Consider the following 19,131-nt stretch of genomic DNA (forward strand, 5'->3'; position numbering starts at 1 on the left):
TGATACTGTTCATCAATAAAAAGGAATCAACTATTGATACATGCGACAACCCAGATTGACCTCAAGGGCATTATGCTTGATGAAAAAAGCAGTCAATCTCAAAAGGTTGCATATACCGTATGATTCCATTTATAAGACATTCTTGAGATGACAAACTCTAGAGATGGAGAACAGATTAGTGGTTGCTAGGGAACAGGAATGAGGGATGGAGCAGGGCAGGGAGTGGGTGTTCATACCAAGAAAAAGCAACAGGGAGTCTTTTCGTGTTGGTGGAGCAGTTCTGTATCTTGGTTGTGGTGGTAGTTGGGTGACTATACATGGGATCAAATTGCATAGAACTGTATACACACACAGATGAATGTAGGTCAAAAAAATGGTGAAAATGGAGTAAGAGCTAGCTAATAGTAATACAACAATGTGCATTTCCTGGTTTCCATTTTGTGTTCTGCCTGTATTGGATGCTACCATTGGAAGATGCTGGATGAGTGGTACCTGGGAGTCTAAGAACTTCAGTTCTTATAACTTTCTATGAATCTATATTTCAAAGTAAAAAGTTTAATAATAAGAAAAATACATACATACAGATTTCTACATGATTAATAAGAAAAATACATACATACAGATTTCTACATGATTTCTTCTCTTAAGTGCCATCTTACATGGACACTGAATTGTCTGCACCATACTTTGATGATTACTGTTATAATGTATGGTTTAAACATTAGTTTTCAAAGCAGACCAGTCATTAGAAAGATTTGGAGAACATTTTTTTAGATATATTTATTTATTTGAGAGAAAGAGATAAAGAAAGCATGAGTGGAGGGGAGGGGCAGAGGGAGAAGGACAGAGAGAGAATCTCAAGCCGACTCCCCACTGAGTGAGGAGCCTGATGCAGGGCTCAATACATGACCCTGAGATTATGACCTGAGCTGAAACCAGGAGTTGGACATTTAACTGACTGAGCCACCCACGTACCCTGGGGAACATTTTTTAAAAAGAAAAAACACATCAACTCTGGGTCTCATGTCACCACTACAGATTTAGCATCTCAAGGCATCTGCACAGAAACAAAACAAAGCTCCCCAGATAATTCTGATTGTGGCTCAACGAAAGTTTGGGAACCATTCATTTATTTCAATAACTCCAGGGAATGGTGTTTTAATGCCTTTTGAATCTTCTGCAGGTCCTGTGGGTACACACTCTTCTTAGTTAATGACAGTGGCTTTTGAAGTCTTAAGTATCCTTTATCATGTGAACAATGTAGAGGTTCAGGGACTCAAATCATTCTTCACCTTGCTGTGCTTTTCCCTCTGTGCTTTCATCATAACAGAGTTTTCTGCATATGTCTCAAGGAATTTTAATTGGAATCCTAAGATGGAAGTAAAAAGATTAAAAAAAAAAGATTCTTCTAGAATGTTTCAGCAATGCCCAGGCTTCTGTGTTATAGAGCACTTCCTATTGTGTTACTTCAGGTAGTGATGCCTGAAATCTCAGCTGATTTTGGGTCATGACAGGCCTATGTAAATCATCTATAAATGGATTCATTATGGATATTATAAAAATAAATCCGACACTTGAGCCTTTGGGCAAATATACCATATAAAGAAATCATACCCTGGAACAATGATTGACCCTAGGAGCTGCAAAAGAGAAAAAAAATATCATGATATTATATTTTTATCATCTTTTCTTAAAATTACTGTATCTAGAGACTGGAAGTCTGTGCATAGCTCTAGGGACAGAAGAGTACCTGAGATGTGATACCTCAAGCTTTCTAGCACTTTGACCACCAGTATTTTCCAATACTATCCGTTCTTTACTTTGTATATTGCTGATCTCAAACAGAATAGATGGCTTGCTACAGGGATAGACATATAATAGGCACCATATCTCTGTAAAGGTCTGTGAACTATATGCTGTAAAGGAATATGAAGGATGTGCTATAGGAGAAATTGGGAAAAGCTTCACAGAGGAGGGAACATCTGAACAGAGTCTTAGAGAATGGGTTAGTTGTGTGCCAAGCAGTAAAGGGTGGATAACAGGATGACACCCCAAGCAAAGGGAATAGCATGTGCAAGAGTCGAGAACGATTCCCATTCTCAGCCTCGTGATTTTGGCAGCCTTTTGCTGATGTTTTTAGGCCGTGAATCTGGGCTTCTGCAAGTCCCTTTGCAATAGGAGCACAGGAACTTCATTATGAGTAGACTGAAAATCTAGTATGCTCTAAAATACAGTTCTAGGAACAGCTCCAGAATGTTGGATAGCTACAAGGAGGAAGCACCAAGAAACAGGAGCATGCTGACCTTATCACACCATGGCAAGAAGCATCTTCCTGCTGGTCCTGGGCAGAAAGATTGTACCATTTCTCCCCAAGTGTCTGTCATGCTTGAGAGTGAAATATTTCTTTGTAGATAGATGCTAAGACAAAAAAGAAGGGGAAAAGAAGCACTCCGCAATTTGGATCAAACCAGCCTTACTTACCTAGTCAAACACGTGTGAAGTGAGGAAACTTGAAATCTTTTTGTTGCTTTGTTATGTGTTGCTTTCTTACTTATCTCTACTTTGAGTGATCCTGAGAAAATAGGAAGCAATGAAAGAAGGGTTTTATTATGAAATATTCATTACAAAGTGCCACTTTAAAGATGTGTGTGTAGTGTGTGTGTGTGTGTGTGTGTGTGTGTGTGAATTCATTTCAGATTCCTTTCCCACATAATATCTAGTTCAGTCACCACAATATGTTGTAACATTATTATGGTTCCTACATTATTACAGTTCCTAAAGACAAATGAAAAATCTAAGATCCAGAGGACCCCCCAGTGAGTCTCATAAATGAAGAAGCCACATGTTACCAAATTTTTGTACTTTGTCTTAAGTAAAATATTACTAATATTAATAACCACTGTGTAGTAATCACTGATTATTACCATCACTAAAACAATTTGTCTGGCAGAACATTGTCAAAAGGGTGGGAAAAACTTTTAGTAGTTTTATTAGCCTATTTCATCTGAAAGCCACTCTGCTTTACTGTTAACCTAATTTTTTTAGCTATGTTGTAAATGGTAGGTATCATCAGCCTTAATTTGCAGAGAATATAATACAAAGTGAAACATCCAGCATAGGGCAAAGCTGGCATTTGAATCCCTGTCTCCTAATTCCGCGTATAGAGTTTTTTCCCTTAGGACTGCACTGCGTCTTGTGTTAATGCTATTAGTATTTTGTATTAAAAGAGCAAAAACTGATCACTGTTATTTTCTCCAATTACTACCATTCATTGCTGTTTGAAAATTGAATTCATCCAAATAACATGCAAAAACTACCTGTGCATGGGTGTATACAGAGGTATAAAACAGCCAAGTAATCTTAAGAAGTCATTACCAAGAAATTTTTTTCAGAAAGTTCTTGAATAACCATTTGAAATGTCCATTAATTCAGGTGAATTATATCATCTTGCTTAAACTTACTAGGTATCATTGGTAGTTTTATTGGCATTAAAATTAAAATGACATTTAAATTTGCTGTTTTTGTTATTGATGTATGTTCATATATGTAATAGCTATTTGGATTTTATTAGGTGCTTCCTTTATAAAAATTATTTACTAGGAATGATGGCCAATACATGATATGTATCTGGAAATAACACCATTTGACCTTGAGGTGTCCTACATGCCCATTTCACATGGTCCCTGCTAGATGGATTTTACTTTGTCGAACCTCACCCTCTGCATTTATTCCAATTCCTTCAGCAGGGACGATTCTGATACACCTCATGCCATTTTTATTGAATAGGGCTCTCTAAGTGATAGGAGAAGAGTACAAACACATCCTAGTCCTTCAGCAGGTTATATTTTTATTAGAAACTTGACATGAAAAAGATGAGTTACCTAACAATATTAGCTGTAAATTCTGTGAAGTGGTTCTATAATTATTTTCCTGGAGGTCTCAGAAAGAAGAATGTACTTGGGGCCAGGACAAAATTGGAAGGCTTCAAGAGGGAAGACTCAGGGCAGGCAGTGCTTAAGCACGGAGATTCCAGCATCAGATAGATCTGGGTTTAAGTTTGATTTTACCCCTAATTCTCTAGGAACTTTGGCTAACTAGTTTAAGATGTCTCAATTTGTTTATATGTGTGTGTGTGTGTGTGTGTGTATATATTTCCATATATATATATATATATATATATATATATATATATATATATATATAAACATATATGGATATATATATATCTTAAAAATATATATCTCAGAGTCATTTTCAAAATCCAGTGAATGTGTTGGTAGAGTATCATACAAAATAATAGCTGTCTCAGTAGAAGCCGCTATTGTTACTGCTGCTGTTATTAAAATTAAAGCACGAATATTAGATCTGGGAGTCATAATCCATAGTTTTTCGTCCATAGATTTTTAAAAATCATTATTGTCCAAATGTAACTCTTGCTGGCTGTTTTTGAAAATAATCTTAGTTTTTGGGAGTGCCTGGGTGGTGTAGTCAGTTAAGCTTTAGACTCTTGATTGGCTTAGGTCATGATCTCAGGGTTGTGAGATCAAGCCCTGCTTTGGACTTTGAGTTCAATGAGGAGTCTGCTTGGGATTCTCTCTCTCTCTCTTTCTCCTTGCTGATGTTCTCTTTCCTTCTCTTTCATATAAATAAGTTACTTAAGAAATAAGATAATAACCTTAGTTTTATCCTTTTTCGTTCTATGTTGATGTTTTATGATTATCTTATTTTTTCCCTGCTTGACTGCTGATGTGTTGATATGTCCTATTTTGAATTTGTAGAACATATTTCTCAGAGACTTTACTTGAAGTATGTTGTAAAAAAAAAAAGTAGATTCATATTTGTAGTCTATTTAAGAAGGAGCATTTTTATTATTGTACTATCATACGGATACTAATGTCAATAAACATCATATAAATCAAACTATTTAAACTAGTGATTTTTATTAATTTTTAAAATTGTTTGTTTTCCAAAACATCAAATGAGGCAGAGAGAATTTTTTATTTTATTTAATTTTTTAGAGATGTTATTAATTATATTTTTAGAGGAAACAATCATTAATTAGAAATTTTATCTTGGTTCCCATTCATCTCTGGCATTCATATTTGTGATTTTGCCAGTCTCCTGAAGTTGTATTTACATTTGGTCCATGTGTATGTCTTTTTCAGGGAAAGGGTCTATATGTCATCAGATCCTCAAAGAGATGCTTAACTCACTCATTACGAAAGATAACATCCCTTGGCTAAGAGGTCACCAGTGTCTCAACCCAGTTAGTTATATTGATGCTGCTTAATTAAATAAAAGTCAGATTTCCATTTTTCTCTTACCAGAGTTAAGGGAGACGGTTTGAAGAGAGAATGAAATATTTCATGATGGTAGTGGTGGTGGTGTTTCTGATAATAATATCAGAAAATACAATGCTTATACGATACATTATATACCATGTATGGAATTATATCATGATGTATGGTTTTGATATACCTTCCTACCATATATATTTGCACATCTCCTCTGGGCAGTACATATGCAAAGCACAGTATGGAGATGGATAAGGCATGAGTTCTTTCCTCTGAGAGGGATGCCAGGCAGGGAGAGTGACCCCATTTAGTAGTTGTCGACATCAAGTCTCCATGTTAAGATTGGTTGTACCTGGTCTTACAGGTAGATGGTAGTCAAGAAGAGATGCAAGAATAACTCTTCTGAACCAAAATCAGGTTCTTTATACTGCAGCATGTTTTCTGTTGCTTAGCATAGAACTATTACCCATACATTTTTACTTATTCCTCTTATATGTGATTTTAAAATGTCATATTTGTTCTGCTTCCATTATTGCAGTTTTGAATGATGATTCATCAGTGCAGTGGCCTATTTTAGTGAACCACAATAGCTTGGGTAGAAAGGAAAAAAAAAAAAAGATTCAACATACTCAGGAATGGAAAGCAGCCATCTTTTTATAGCTAAAATTGCAAACATCTGGCAATTACTCTATTCTACCTCCCTTCAGAAAAGAAGAATCGTCCCTTCAACTGGAGCCTGCCGCTGTGTCTAATCAAGACAGCTATGCGAGCCTCAAGGAGCAATAGGTTTTGATTCAAGGAGGCCATTGCCTAACCCAGTTGGCCAGAGTCTCTTTGGAAAGTACACTATTATTTAATGCTCCGCATATGGTACTGTATTATATAATGATAATAATGGTAATATGGCAATTAATGGCTGTAGAAAATCCCCTCTTGCTTTTCTGCCCTGGCTCATTTGTGGTGGCTCTTATGGCAGCTTTTATATTTTGAAAGTTAACTGTTCAGGTCAACTTTGCCTCTCTCTGTTCTCTGAAGCTTTTTGTGCTCTGGAACAGAAGGTTCAGCTACATCAGTCCAACCAATAATTACCAGCTTGATTTTGTTATTATAAACTGGTCTAGTAAAATGTTCAAGGAACAAATCAATTTCTTTTTAAAGCCTGACAGTGATCTTATAGTCAAAAAGCAATTTACCATGGTTATGGTCCCTTTGTACCCCACCCTTATTTCTTATTGAGATAATTGTTTGTGAAACTAGTTCTTCCCTCGCTGGCAAAAGTCAGCTCTGCTGGCAGGGGAAGTGAGAATGGCTGGTGGTTTGTAATACGGCTGAGAATCAGAACTTCTGCATTTTTCTCTTGGGGTTAATGCCAGCTTTCACTCTGGCCTTGACCAATACATTTACCTTTCTATTCCCCATTTACCTTTCTCTTCCGCTAGGCCACTGGAGGGTAGAGGTGGACTTTTCCTTTCCTGGGTTCTGCCAACCTTATTACCACTGTTCTCTTTTGCCATGGGCAATCTTGGTCCATGATCCTCAGTAATTCTGAAGGAATGGAAAAGCTCTAGTAGGAAAAAAAAAAACGAAAAACAAAAAACAAAAAAACCCAGCAAGGTTCAAGTATGGTGATGTTCAAAAACAACCTCAAGTACTAAAAATAGTCTGTTTTCTAGTGTTAGCATATTATGGTACTTGGAAATCATAGAAGTTTTGTGGGGGCCCCCGAGCTTATTTCATATGCCTGTCTTTTGCTTTTATGCCTTGGGTAGAACTATGTTCAGTACTGAAAGCCACAGCTTTTCCCTTGATACAAGAAGTTTGCTAAGTACTGTCTCCTACCAGTCTTCCCAAAATCCCAATGAATTTAGCAAACATCTCATTAACCTGAATGCAGTGTTAGAAGAGGTAAGAATATAACCAGGAATGTTCTGGGGAATGAATGAATGAATAAATGAATGAATGAATGAATGAAAATGAACAAGTAGTCCTAACAACCCAAAATGGGTATCTTAATCCATATGGTTATTCCATGCAGAGCCATAGTGATCTCTGGAATTCCAAGTGCATGTCCCCTTTGCTCTGTCTCCATCCAGTGTGTTCTTGGTAGCTCTAGCCTCTCTCCCTCATAGAACTCATCGTAGAGCTTGGAACTTGCTTATTACAAGCTAGTATTCTAGCTCATTTGCTTTTCTCCTTGAGGACATTGCTCATGTGGAAAGGGTATGCCAGGGTCCCTTCCCTTTTACTTTAGGGTGTCAAGTCTGCACACTTCTGAGAATACAGCCAGTGCCGTGTTGCAGGGGACAAGGGGCTTTAGGTGTCTCTCAATGATTCTCTACCCTCACTACACTTACTAGTCATCTGGGACCTCCAAAAAATACCAAGGCTTGGGCCTCATTCTCAGATATTCTAATATCATTGGTCTGGGACTGGCACCCTTTTTGGGGAACCCTTCTCAAGTTTCAGAAAGTACTGAGGTGGCCCACTCTCTTACCTGATACTAATCACCTGATATACCATCGTCTTTGGACAGCTCTGATGTGTTTTGAAAGTTTACCTTTACCTTTGATTTGAAATCTGCCTTCAGAAAATGTGGGCATATCTCTTAGTCACATTTATAATCTCTAGCCAGAGTTTAGTTAGTACTTAAAGCTATAAGCACCTGTCCTCCAAGCAAAACAACAACAACAACAACAACAATAACAGAAAAGCAACTATGGCAATGTAGTCACTTTTCTCCAATTGTGACCCAGTCCTCATTATATGGGACCTCTCCCTTTACCACTTTTGAGTTATAAATCTCTGGAAAAGGAACGGAAGGGCAAAAATATCAACAAAACAGGTACTTACTCTGGTAGGTAATGTCAGAGTTACCTTGTCAACTAGACAGTTTGGCTTTGTGAGGAGGAACGCTGTGCTGGTCACCGTTAAATTCACAATGCCTAACATGGTCCAGGCACAGAGGAAGCATTCCATGAATAATTATTGAATAAATAATAGTTACGAAGTTTATTAAGGTGACTCAGTTCAGATTAAATATACAGAAACTGGTAGTTTTAAACATTTATTTGTTTCAGGGAAAGAGAAAATGTGAGTGGGAGGAGGGGCATGGTGAGAAGGAGAGAGCAAATCCTCAAGTAGACACCCCGCTGAGCACAGACCCTCCCCGCCCCCCTCCTGAGAAGGTCCCTCCAGGACCCTGAGATCATGACTTGAGCTGGAGTCAAGAGTCTGACCCTTAACCGACTGAGCTACCCAGGCACCCTCCAAACTGATAGGTTTAAATGTAATAATACTGTAGAAAATATAATGGGAGAAGTTCCCTTTTGCAGAGGGAATAAAGCTTAAAATACCTACTCACAAGTTTAGTAAGAGATTTGAGGGTTCTCTATCCAAACAACAATAGCAAAACTAAAATAACGACTCTGAAGCTCCCTGGAGGGACATGGACTTCATAGCTGTCCTCTGGTGCAGAGATGTCCTCTTAGGCAGGTTTGTTTTGGCTTGAATATATGGTGGAGGCAGGGACAGATTTTATTTATAGTGTCACCTGCATTACCTTTAGATTAGGAAGATATTTCCCCATATTTAGGTGGAGGCTGCTACTCCTCAAATCTGCTTTTGGTCCTAATTTTGCCTTTGAAGCTTGCAGTCCCTTTTCTGTATGAACCCTTCATGTCTTTAAGATAGGGATCTCTCCCTCATCTCTCTCTCCTCCCCTCCTTCAAGCTCGACAGTTCCACTGCAGTGTTTCTAAAATTTTAAAAACATTTTTTTTAAATTTGAGATTTAATTGGCATCTAGCATCGTATTAGTTTTAGGTGTACAACATAACGGTTTGATATATGTTTATATTGCCAAATGGTCACCACAGTGAGTTGAGGTAATATCCATCACCACAGGTAGCTACACTATTTTTTTTTTCCTTGTGAGGAAAACTTTTAAGATCTAATCTTTTAGTAAATGTCAAGTATCCAAAATGTTATTATTAACTATGGTCACCATGCTGTATGTTATATCCCCCGGGACTTAGGTATCTTATAACTGGAAGTTTGTACTTTCTACCTCCTTTAATTATTTTTATCCACCCTATCCTGGAAAGCCTCATCTGTCAGGATCCAAAACTGAATGTAATGCTGTTGCATCAGTTGAAGAATGGCAAAATTCTCCAAGAGGATTCTTTTTCCTAAGCCAAGATGCGAATACCAAGAATTGCCATTACAATTGTTAGCACAATTTGTCAGGCTCAGTTATAACACTGTTCAACTTAAAGAAAATATGATATGTGTATGTATATTTACTAATCTATATACACATATATGATACATATGTACTAATAATGTGATATTTTCACAGTGACTTTTAAAAAATCATGTATATATATATATATATTTTAAATATGATTTTCCCTTTCTGTACATGGAAAAGAGTATAGGGTGTTGGACGGTAGTAAGGCCAAAAATGAATTTAGATCTTTCCTATTATTAGATTAAGTGGCCTGATTAGAACAAGTAACATTTACGGATTAATAAATAAGTTGGTGTTCTTGGAACCCAAGCAATTCTAAATTTTGAGGAAACAAACTGGAAAAGCTAGAGTGCAGAATGACTAATAGTAAAAGCAAAGCTCTGGTTATTAAGAAAATTATCAGAATGACTTATATGATTGGTCTTTGCAACAGCTCTCCCTGGTGTATTTTGCTTGCAGGTTTAAACTGTTTTATAGCTCCTTAAATTTTATGCTCACTTTCTTTTTTTTAAGAAAGAAGGATAATCTGCTGCTTTTCTCATGCTTGGGTCAATGGTTTATTTGGGTGTTGCAGTTACACGCTACCACTCCGTGGTTGTAGTGTGTCTCAAGCATAGATTCATTGGAAAAGTGAACAAAAACTCTTCACACCTTACCTGTACAGTGATTCAACAAGTCATTTTACAGTTATACTCACCTTTGTGATTTGTGATTCCATGTGTTTGTTCAGGATGTAAAGAACACTAGAGTAATAGAGGCAGGTGATTCAACACTCATAGACATCTGGAGAGGAAGCACTGGCAAGATCGTCTCCTAAAAACTTCTAAATATCTTTTTGTGCCAACCTGAGAAGGCATAGGCATAATTCAAAGCCCACGTTCAGTAAAATTAAAATCACTTTTATACCAGCACTGGTGACTTTGAGTCCTCCCTCCATCCCGGTTTAGATATTTTTTGGATATAGGTTTTATTTATTGTGGTATTTTTCTTTCAATTAATTGAACCATGTCAGGCGTAATTAAGGTTTTTTTTTTTCCCCCTCTCAGTTTTTTCTTTTTTGATTTCAAGTGATTTTATTGTTTCCAAATTTTTATTGTTTTATTGCTTCAGCCATATTTCCTTTTAAAGGTTGTGTTTCTGGAGGCAAGGTGTTTTGCTAGTCACAGATCTATACCATTCCTAAGCAGCTTATCTCTTGTAGTTTGCTCTCTACTTGATGTAGTACAGATAAAAATTATGAAAATAGTGTCTGTTCTAGCTTGAAATTGTCATTGGTAATTACCTCTTATCCTGGAAAAACGTGTTGGTCCAAGGTTGAGAAAGGAGATGTCTTAGGACCTATGCCCATTTTAGGGTCTGCCAAAGAATTTTTCTTCTCTGGAACAGCTGCCAGGACACTTGTTGCTAATAGACCAGTGCATTAACCGGGCATTTTGCTGGAAGTAGAGGAAGGGCAAAGCTAGAGCCATAGAGGGAATTTCAGGGCAAAAACCTCATAGTTAGAAGCTGGGCACTATGCTTGAAGTGCCCTTCAAACATCCTGTTTTCAGAAATAAACCCAACTGTCATAGCAACTGTTATTTTTTCCCCAGACTTGGTATAAAGAACCATGATTCCTAGTTAGTAGCTAGGATCTATTGCAAAGTTTGACTTTGTTCTGAATGCAGTCTTAAAACTGTGTGCGGAGACTCCATTGAAATGGGAGAACCAAAGGGCCTCCTGAAATAAAGGTAATTTTACCTTGACCACACTGAAAGGAAGTGGCAGCCAGTCAAGAAGGCAAAGCCTTCTTGATAAAAGAGCTGACCAGATGGAAGTGTGTCCATGGGAAAGGATACTTGCTGTTGCCTATTGTGGCCTACGTCTATCACTGAACCACCCTGGGTTGGGTTCCTCAATTGTAAAACAATAAGATTGAACAATATTATCTCTTCACTTCCTTCCTGTCCTAAAATTATATGAAAGTATGATTCAGCTGCAGAAATTGCGTAAAATTGGTTACTCCTGAAGGGCATGACTAAAATTGTTCCCATGGAATATTATAAATTCAGTTAGGCTGTGGAATGGGCCATCGGCTCTCCATTCTGTATTCCTTCAGCGTGTTCCTCTGCTGCTTCCGTACCCTCTTGGTTCTCTCATTGGAGGCTAATACCCTTGAATGTTCTTTTCTGTACACCAGAGTAAAGTAAAAATTGATGTTCTTAAGTACCTACAGTTCATATCGTAACTAACATTTTATTTGTTCCTACCATATGCTAGGTATCTGATGTATCATCTTTATAGCATCATTTGAAATTTGGTACTAATATTTCCAGTGTTCACATAATGAAATTGAGGCTCAGGGAAATTATAGTTAAGTGGCCTGATATCCTGTGGCTAATCATTAACAAATCTTTGATTTGAATTCAGCTCTAACTCCAAATTTCATAATCTTTCTGTGTTTCTATTGTATTTTTTAAAAAGATTTTATTTATTCATGAGAGACACAGAGAGACAGAGACAGAAACAGAGACAGAGACATAGGCAGAGGGAGAAGCAAGCTCCATGCAGGGAGCCTGATATGGGACTTGATCCCAGGATTCCAGGATCACACCCTGAGCCAAAGTCAGATGTTCAACTGCTGAGCCACCCAGGCGTCCCGTCCCCTCTATTGTATTTCATATGTTGACTCTCAAACTCCATACAGGAAATATTTGTTAAATGTATACCCACTGAGATACAGATGTATATATCTCTGCCTAAATATATATCCATTATTTATCTATCTTATTTGTCTATCTATCTATCTATCCATCTGTCCATCTATTCCATCAGTCAGAAAGAGAAATCTATATTTTTTATAGTATTTCAAATCATAACTTTGGTAAAAGGACTTTATTTTTAATAGAAACCAGAACCTTAAGGTGAAAGCATGACGTTCTAATGGTAAAATTTTAGGTTTCACTCATGGGGTATTTGGGAATTTGGGGAGCATGATATCTTTAGAGATATGCTATAGATGATATGCAAACTTGGCCTTGGTAAGAAAAGTATTAAAAATTTTCCAAGTTAACCTTGTGGTAGGGAGGAAAGTAAAATACATGAATGAGTGTCTGGCTGGCTACCTAAATCTTCCAGGGTAGTGTAAGGGAAATACAAACTAGGGATGGATAAAGATCCAGAATCTTTTGTTACATTCTTACATTTACTTTAAAAAAAAAAAGATTCCTGGTCCATTTGGAGGGCATGAAAACCTTTAAAAAGGAACATATAACCATACATATAACCATTTCTTTTTCCTTTTGCTGAAATGTTTGGTTGGGGGGAGTGGATAGGAGCCTCAAGGGATGGGAAGAAGAACTTAATCTGGGCACTAATCATTTATTCATTCAACAAACATCTATGCCAAGAGCCGTGCTGAATTAGAGATAAACAAGATGTGAACTTTACCTTGGTTGTGTATGCCTGAGAAAGAAGGGGAGACTGGAAGACCCTGCCTAAGAAGCTGATCAGGGTTTTCTAGCAGCCTTGTCATTCCTTATCCAAGCTGAGATTATGCAAGCTTATCCAAGCTGAGATCCAACTCAGGACTTTTTGGGTTTTGTTTTTTTGTTTGTTTGTTTTGTTTTTTTCTTTTTATTTACCTATATAACAGAGATGGCCTGAAGCTTTGTTGAAATGTATTTCAGTGTGAATATTGGCTTCTGTAATAGTAGATGCAGTTCATCTGTCATGACCAACGTTTTAAAGGAAGATCCAGAAAATTCTTAGACCCTTCTAAAACAGAACTTTGGACATCTTAGTATGATGGCTGTGAGAGGGTTAATAGAGCCCGTCGTTTTGTAACCAGGCTCAGCGATCTTGTATGAGCCATGTCAGGGTGTTGTCTGCACGCTGTCTTTGCTGATCACAGTAATCGGGTCATAAGAGAAAGAGAAGTAATAGAGTGTCTCTTAGCAACCAACCCCAGGAGAAAGAGAAAATTACTCAAAGCTGGCCATCCAGCCAGGGAAGTAGAAAGCAAAAATGTTCTGAAAGTCTGTTGAAAGTGCCCAGGGACATGACTCCTATGTGGTATCTCCTATAGGCTGGCTTGGGGTCTCTCTTATAACAAAGGAAAGAAAGAAAGAAAAAGAAATAAGTGAACAAACAAGACTCCTCTAAAACTGAAACTTTTCTTTGCCTTCCTTCCTCTCTCTTTTGGTAATTTTTTTAAAACTTATCTCAGAAAGTGGGGGAAAGGGGCAAAGGGTGGGCGGGGACCAAGGAAGCCTTGTTTCCTAACATAGGACTGATAGTCTCAAGCATGAGTATATGTCAGGGAGGAACGTGGTGGCTCTTCATTGTACCCAGTATTTTCATTTGAGATCTGGATTGCTCTCCCAAGAAACAGGAATGCAAAATCTAGAGGTGATGGATAAGATCTGCTTTTGCCCACCCTTCTTGTTACCTATGTGGCACTCGGTTCTGTAGCTACTCATGTTTATCATTACAGACTTTGGCCCAGGGGAGTAGCTTTGAAATTTTTTTTGAGACAAGTGGTGGTAAGAAATACATTTTACATTGAGATTCCACACATGCATGTGTACCTGCACACACTATATATATATATATATATATGAAAGAAAATTTCACTTAACAGTGTAGGCTCTTACTTGACATGATGTGCACTGATGTTTCCTATTCTACTTCAGTTTTAAAAAATACTTTTGGAGGGGCAGCAAATTGATTTTTTGACCTATTAATGAGTTGCTTTTTACAGTTTGAAAAGCACTAGGCTAGGATCAGCATTTGGCTTCCATTTTAATTTTATCAGAATGATGCCAAACAGCAAGTTCAGTGATGGTGAAGAGCCCTTGGCCAGCATTGTGATGTTCAGAGTAATGGTTATTTAAGCTAATATTTCCTTGTCGTCTGTCAAGTAGATGTATCCTGAGATCCTGGCTTGAAGTTTAGGGAAATAAACCTGAGGCAATTCTTGGACTGTCAGCAATTTAGAAAGGTACTATATCATGACCAAGAAGCACCGGACTGGACTCAGGCAACTTGGTTCCACTTCGACACATCCTTTTCTCTCCTGGAGCCCCTCGTTTGCTGGGATTGAATTAGATAATGCCATAAATTCCTTCTTAGTGTAATATTTGGAATTTATAGCTGGAAAGGGTCCCATAAATCATCCAATAGAATCTCTCTTTCTCCAAGATTCAGTCCTCAAGAAGGACCATGGATAGATTTCCCTACATCCTTTAAGGTTCTGTGTTGTGTTAGGAAGAAACATCCACTGAAGATTAAATCCTATTTCTTCATTTCAGGTATCTCAGTAGTATGGGAGCGAAGACAGGTACACAACTAAGTTCAAGGAGAGATACAATTTGTTAAACACTACAGTTAGGGTAAAATTAAAATCAGAAAACTCAGAGGAAAAAAAAAAAGAAAACTCAGAGGAATGGATTGCTTAATCTGACTGGAAAGATGATGAGTGAAGGCTAAACTAGTAGAGGAAACTTCTGGGCTGGACTTTGACGAAAGGAGAAGATCCATGCATGGAGAAGTTGAGGATGGTAGACCATTGTAGACAGGCCACACTTTGTAAGTCATGGGAGAGACCACACTTTGTAAGTCATGTTAATTGCCTCCTCTGAGTTGTTTTTTGACCTCCCTGAACTCACCAGACTTGATTTTTTCCACCCCCAAATTTTCATATTTTATGGGATTTTTTTGTTTCTTTCCAACTAACATGATCCCTTGATAATGACCCATTGCTCACTGCTCAGTGATAAGGTAAAGTTTGATTAAATAATATCTGTACTGCATTTCCTGCTACTGTGAGACATGTGCTCATACAAATACAGGTGTTATTACAATGTTTTTCTCCCTCCGGGGTGTCAAAAGTAAAGAAATACAAATTAATACCTGCGATCTTTTTAGAACAAATAATGCTTGAATATAAATATACATATATATTTCTTCCCCTTTAGACAGATCTTCATATAGTTTTGTTTGATATTTAATAGTCCACCATTTGCTTCAACGTGGATGGAACTGGAGGGTATTATGCTGAGTGAAGTAAGTCAGTCGGAGAAGGACAAACATTATATGTTCTTATTCATTTGGGGAATATAAATAATAGTGAAAGGGAATATAAGGGAAGGGAGAAGAAATGTGTGGGAAATATCAGAAAGGGAGACAGAACGTAAAGACTGCTAACTCTGGGAAACGAACTAGGGGTGGTGGAAGGGGAGGAGGGCAGGGGGTGGGAGTGAATGGGTGACGGGCACTGGGGGTTATTCTGTATGTTGGTAAATTGAACACCAATAAAAAATAAATTAAAAAAAAAGAATAACTATCATATTTGAAAATGTAAAAGACTATTAATTAAAAGTTTTAAGGCCTGAAGTAAGATAAAATTTTAATTGTAAGGATGCTTAATATTAAAATACAATTGCAATGAACTAGCAAATTGTGAATGCAAACACAACATATAAATATCTTTTCTTGCAAAATATTGATCTAATCTGCCATTATGTTTTTAAGATGAGTATTTGCTGTGACTGGCTCTTCTGTTGTATAAGGACTTTCCTTTACTGGACATTAATAAACATTTTACAATGCTTCTGTCATCTCAGAAAGTAACAAGAATAGAGTTACAGATTTTACTTTTTTAAATATGGATTTTTATATTTTATTTTTTAATGTTTTGTATGGCTCTCTGGAGCGACCCATGCTCTGGAATCTGTAGAATTGGTATAATCCTAGATCACCTCATATATAATGCTGTACTTACAGGCTGAGAATGGAGACAAGATAATAGAAGAGTGTTATATACCTTTGACCAACATTATTTAATGGGATTGATTGAACTGAAGTGTGACAGAAAGACGCAATAGTGAATGACATTGATTTTTTTATGATACTACAGCTTTAAAATTAAAATTTAAATTTAAAATCTTAAAAAAAAAACATAGAAATACTCTCCATTATTGGGGATACTGGGTGTAATGTTCTTACTGATGTCACTTTCTGAACTAGACTGGCTTGGTTATTAAGTCAGTTAAGGGAAATAAATGCAACAATCATAATGGACTTGAGAACTTTTTAAAAAAGATTTTATTTATTTATTCATGAGAGATGCAGAGAAAGAGGCAGACACATAGGCAGAGGGAGAAGCAGGCTCCCTTTGGGGGCCCTTATGCAGGTCTCGATCCCAAGACCCTGGGATCACGCCCTGAGCCAAAGGCAGACGCTCAACCCCTGAGCCACCCAGGTGCCCCATGGACCTGAGGACTTTGTAATTTTGCTTTGGTGCCTTTCCTTGAGGAGGCTCCAGGCACTCACGTACAGAGATACATTGTTCAGTCACCTGGTTCTCTAAAGCTTTCCTACTGGCAGAGGAGACAGAAAGGTGTGTGGCGGTCTTGAAGTTCATTTATTGATCTGCTTCCTCTCCACAGGCTTCTTCTAGGGCAGGATTCCTCTAGCCTGTACTCCCAGCACTTTCTCTGTTCCCAATCTGATTTAACAATGATTAGAGTAAATATATTTCCTTAAATCTCCATGACATTTTACATTTGTAGCACACCTTCACAGCCATTATTTTATTTGATCTCTAGAACTCTTTTTTGATACATAAGTGGCAGGAGTACCTACTCTCACTTCATAGGTGACTAAGCTGAAGTATCCGAAGTTGAGGTCACCTGGTGTCGCTCACTTATGAAATCATGGTGCCAAGAGCAGAGTGAAGGGATCCTAACTCCTTACCCCAAGGGAGAGTAGTTAGGTCATGGAAGGTCCCTGCTGGTGTTCAGCTCAGATGGTCTGTTTGAATGCTTCTCATTTTAGATGAAAAAACTGGAGGCTGAGCAAAATGGAGGTACTAGTGTTTCAGAGGTCAGTACACAGAAGCAGATTTTCGATTCCCTGTCTTGGAGGTGGTTAGTTAGCATCACATCTCACAGATTTAACGCTGCCAGATTCCCACTTGTGATCGTAGCAATGTACAGAGCCGTTGTTACCTGAGAAGTGTGTGTGCATTTCCTAAATAACTCCTGTTTATGGTTGGTATCGTAACTATGTACTTAATGTTCTTTTAAGCCTGTATGTACTTGGGGCCCGATATTTGTCCAGTACTATTAATTGTCTTGGGAAAAAAGAATAACAAAGACTTAAGATCTGGGATTTATATATAAAAGACTCAGAAGTGCTTTGGGGTGAGATTTAACAAATAATGAACTGATTGGAAAATAATCAAGACTTTACGGTCAGTAGGGATTTTGAAGAAAGTCATATATTTTTAGGCCTGGATAGACCAAGGAAAGTGGGGCCTGAAGGCTGAAAGGTACAGTTGACTAAGAGGTGAGGGGTAGGGAGAATGGTGGTGGGTGGAGCGTGTGGGGGTGGCCAGCTGCAGTGGAGGCATGTGACCGTGATGGGGATATGAGAGGAGATTCACAGGCCAACAGGGAGTTCTAGGTCTGCCAGGTGAAGAAGGGGTGATCAGAGGGAGGGAAGGGAGACTCTGCCGGACTTTCAGCCTGGATCCTGGAACCAACCACAGTGTGGGGTCAGGATGTAAACTCCTTGGAAGTCAGCCATTTATATAGCTGCTCACATGGTCATAATTAGAAATTAAGATGATGCTCTTTGAAGTTAGCAACTTTCCTAAATAGCACTTGATGCTGCTGATGAATGAGACTGAGGCACATGACTTCTTTTGTAGGCTTCAGGCTAAATGGATCTGGGAGGATATGAGAGCTTCCGTTCCAAAGTGCCTGCGTTTGACTGACACGCTAAGTAATGCCTGGATATAATTTGGGGAGTACTTGTGTATCCTTCAGAAGGAAAAGTTCCTGCTATTAGGATAATTTGTTACACACTTGAAGTTTTCGAATATATTTCAATCAGAAAAAATCCTCCTTGGAATATTTTTTTTCTTTGTGAATGTAGGTAAATTTGAAGACTTTCCATACATTTCAAAATGTGCACAAGCTATTTTATAAGAACAAGAAAATTCATTTTGAGAAATATAATCCTCTTGCCCATCATATCAACCTTTTTCTTTATTTTTAAGATTTGATTTAATTATTTGAGAGAAAGAAGGAGAGAGAGAGAGAGGAGAGAGGAGAGAGAGAGAGAGAGAAAGAGAGAGAACACAGCCGGAGAGTGGCAGAGGGAGAGGAAGATGCAGGTTCCCTGCTGAGTAGGGAGCCCGATGTGGGGCTTGATCCCAGAACCCTGGGATCATGACCTGAGCCGAAAGTAGCCACTTAACCAACTGAGCATCCAGCACCCCTCCATTTTCTATGAACTGATTTGTTCTTTGTCAATCTGCATCCCTAATTTTTATAGTATGTAATTGAGGAGAGATCTAATTTTTAATTTTTCTTTTTTTTTTTTTTAATTTTTCTATTTAATGTTATAGGGTAAGAATTTCCCTCATTGTATAAGTGGTGACTTATATAGTCCTTAGAGAAGCTATACTGGAATTTATTTAATTTTTGCCATACTGCCTGTCATATGTGTTGCCTCCAGCGTTTTTCTCCTGTAGGACATAGTGAGGGGTTCCATGGGTACTGCTTTTTGGGGAGGTAGCATATTGAAGAAATTGGGAGCA

General features: G+C 37.9%; 1 protein-coding gene and 1 long non-coding RNA gene across 12 annotated transcripts in view; one reads left to right on the forward strand and one right to left on the reverse strand.

The window, feature by feature from the left end:
- The window catches only part of LPP (LIM domain containing preferred translocation partner in lipoma), a 604,338-nt gene that overhangs the window by 164,804 nt on the left and 420,403 nt on the right, over window positions 1-19,131 (forward strand). The window lies entirely within an intron of this gene.
- LOC144302225 (uncharacterized) lies at window positions 1,097-13,401 on the reverse strand. 2 transcript variants are annotated; one of them, XR_013369065.1, is made up of 6 exons: window positions 13,166-13,401; window positions 10,825-10,978; window positions 10,240-10,387; window positions 6,718-6,858; window positions 2,482-2,572; window positions 1,097-1,369 (listed from the first exon to the last, which is right to left on the reverse strand). It is a non-coding gene; the product is annotated as an uncharacterized LOC144302225 (long non-coding RNA). The 2 variants fall into 2 exon arrangements; XR_013369066.1 differs by lacking the exon at window positions 10,240-10,387.

The sequence above is a fragment of the Canis aureus genome, chromosome 31 (assembly GCF_053574225.1).
Source record: "Canis aureus isolate CA01 chromosome 31, VMU_Caureus_v.1.0, whole genome shotgun sequence".
In the NCBI taxonomy this organism is placed as follows: domain Eukaryota; kingdom Metazoa; phylum Chordata; class Mammalia; order Carnivora; family Canidae; genus Canis; species Canis aureus.